Raw genomic sequence first — 3248 nt, 5'->3', positions numbered from 1 at the left:
GGTGTGATGATTAGAAAATGTGGTGGTATTAAAAACTCAAATAGATGGAATACGATGTGATTTTTTACGAAAATAGTTCACTGAAACGTGTTTCTGAAATTTTTTTAGCCGAGAAATAGGCCATGCAGTTGCTGCATCTGTCTTCATTTCAGATCGACAAAGGTCAGTTTGAAAAATGTGTGTCTGCTTCTACTGGATAGTCAAGTCACATTCAACAGATTCACTTGCGAAAAGATGGGCATTGGCCAGCTTTCTGACGCGCAGCATTTTTTCAAAAGCAGCGCTGTCTTCCCGTAATGCTTTGCGTGCACGTTGAAGTCGCTTGACGTCACCCATAGGAATAGAGTGGAGCGAGGGCCGCGGGACGACAGAAGAATCACACGGACAAATGGATCACCCCTGTTAGATTCCCAGTTACCACCGTCATCTTGTTCTGTATCTTCATTCTTTTTTAACCCTTTGGTAAAATGGGTCTAAGTAAGCCTAAAGCACTTTAACCAAGAATATTAACATGTGGATACAGTTAAGTGTAAAACCAAAATCGCGTGTGTAATCATGAAAATGAATGTATTCTGTAATAGAAAATGACTGTAGTTTATGTACATAAGCAATTTATATTTAAACATACTCCTCACAATCAATTATGAAGAACTTAATACACAAAATTACAAACTTCTATACATTTAAATCAAGACAACACTAAAGGAATTTGTTGCAGTTTTGGATGAAATTATTAGAGCAGGATGGTATTATTTGTGTGTGTCTCATAACCCTGAATGTCAAGGTAAAACAAGTGATGAGCTATGAGTAATTCACTCCTCAAACGTACAGTAAAGCAACTACCTTCATGTCAATCATGTATCATAAATGACTATCAGCATTCCAATTGTTATTGTTCCTGACAAACCAGAGTTGCATAATGCACAAAACAATAGCTCACGGGGCCATTTGCCCCTCTGAAACCAGTGAATTAAAGTGCCCATATTATGAAAAAAATCCCTTTTCTGGGATTTGCGGCGATATTTTGTGTCTCTGGCACTTCCCTGGGTGAGTTGTTCAAAATCTGCACCGCTTTCTACGTAACTAGCCGAGACGAGGTGGCTAACCATAGCACATGCTAGTGCTACTCATGCTACTCATTCTCAATGGCAAAGCACTGTCAGTACAACTCACACTAGTTCATCATAATCTACAAAAGAAAGAACTACTTACATGTCCCTGTTCTGTAGGTATTCCACAAGTATGTTCCGTTCAGAAGAAGTCTCCCAGCTAATACTGTCTTGTACTGACCAAAGTTGGAGAAATATATCTAGCTGATGTGATGTTACCTAGCCACTGCACATGTGTGACTCCCAACAAAGATAGTATAGAAGTCAGATGGCTCACTCCGTAGTTAAAACAGAGACCTAAACACACAGGGTGAAAACAGGATCTACAGCAATGTGCGGTACAACAAAAATATGGTGTTTTTTGAAAATGAAACCATGTAAACCTATTCTGGTACAACTTCAAAATACAATTATAAACATGAAATTGATTATAATATGGGTGCTTTAAATCAGCCTTCTCATTCATCAGCAGCACGCCAGGGTATCTCTGCACAAATCTCCCACAGAACTGGAAATTCTGTCACCTGACCGACAGATACGGTAATGATGCTCACACACATTCCTTCCTCACACACATTCAAAATGCACTCTAACGCTAAATTAATCAAACTATTTCCCCTGATGATGACACAACCAGAAACAATTTAAACTATTTACGGTAAAACAGCACGCAATGATCAGTCCTTGGTCTATTTAAATGCCACAACAGCTTGTTGCTAATAAACTAAAGACAGACTTGTGGGAGAGTGTTTCAATTCAAACAAAAAAAGGTCTACAGTAGTAACAATTGGCGGATGCTAACCATTTACATAAAGTTGCTGCAAGGCATTGTTGATACAGTACAAACACAGTACAGTGAAAAAAATGATTTGAAAACTAATATCTTCTATTTAAAATATGATGGGACAACCACATTAAAGTATGCTACCTAGCTTCAAGTGGTGTCCCATGACTGATTTTTGATTTTGACACCCGGTGTGAGAGGGGGTGACATGTAACAAACACCCCAAGCAATGCTGGAACCAGAATTGTTGTGGTTACATTACATGCATCATCTTACACCGCTGTACCACCGGGATGCCTCAGTATATTGTACCCCTGACCGACATGAAAGAAACAGACTGTATCAAAGAGAAAAATGCAATATTCTTAGATGCAATCCAAGATGTGAGTCTTACAATTTCAACATACTTGCATGCTCGGTGCTGGGAATTACAAAGTAAAGAACTATTTTATTGTAGCAAGGAAAATAGCTGTGGTCTGTCATTGAGGGTAAGGCAATGTCATGGTATGTCTGTTCTTCTGAGCTCATGCCACCACTAAGAATCTTTTAGACCAATATGAACACATACATAAAATATTAATGGTGCGATGATTAGAAGATGTGGTGGTGATAAAAAGGCTTGAGACTAGGAAATTGTAATCCTGAATGTTTTAATCCCAGGGTTTTACGATCATGTGCTTCCTGGAACTTACCTACATGATGGGATTGTCTCAGTTGTAATAGAGTGTGTGAAGTACGGTGTACATGGTGTTGCTTCAAGTGATAATGGTAAGACTTTATTTACAGTAACCTAAAACCAGCGTTGTCAAAATAAGCGTTGTCATCCTTTATTCAATTAGCAATGTCACAATGGAAAAATGCTCAGTATAAAGTATTTTTACTTTAGAATTTTACTTGGTACTATAAGTCCTGAGTTAATTAACTGATGCTGTTTCTTGACAGTGAATGGATCATGTTGTTTATGTTAATCAACTTGGTCACCAGGTGGTGGAAATGTTCACACAGACAGACTTTAACATGATCTTCCTTAGTAACTTGTGTTCATTTGTCGGAATTTGTATTAGATTCCCAGTTACCATCGTCACCTTATTCTGTGTCTTGATCATTTTTTAACCCTTTGGTAAAATGGGTCTTTGCAAGCCTAAAGCACTTCAACCCTGAATATTAAAATATGATGTAAACACTGCCAGTGGATACAGTTAAGTTTAAAACCAAAATAGTGTGTGTAATCAAGAAAATAATGTATAAAAAAAAGTAATAAAAAATGACTGTACTGTATGTACCTCTCCGGGGAACCATCACCTTATCGTGGTGGAGAGGTTTGTGTGTCCCTATGAACCTGAGGGCTGTGTTGT

This window comes from Etheostoma cragini, chromosome 5 (assembly GCF_013103735.1).
Source record: "Etheostoma cragini isolate CJK2018 chromosome 5, CSU_Ecrag_1.0, whole genome shotgun sequence".
In the NCBI taxonomy this organism is placed as follows: domain Eukaryota; kingdom Metazoa; phylum Chordata; class Actinopteri; order Perciformes; family Percidae; genus Etheostoma; species Etheostoma cragini.
This window is presented reverse-complemented; position numbering follows the sequence as displayed.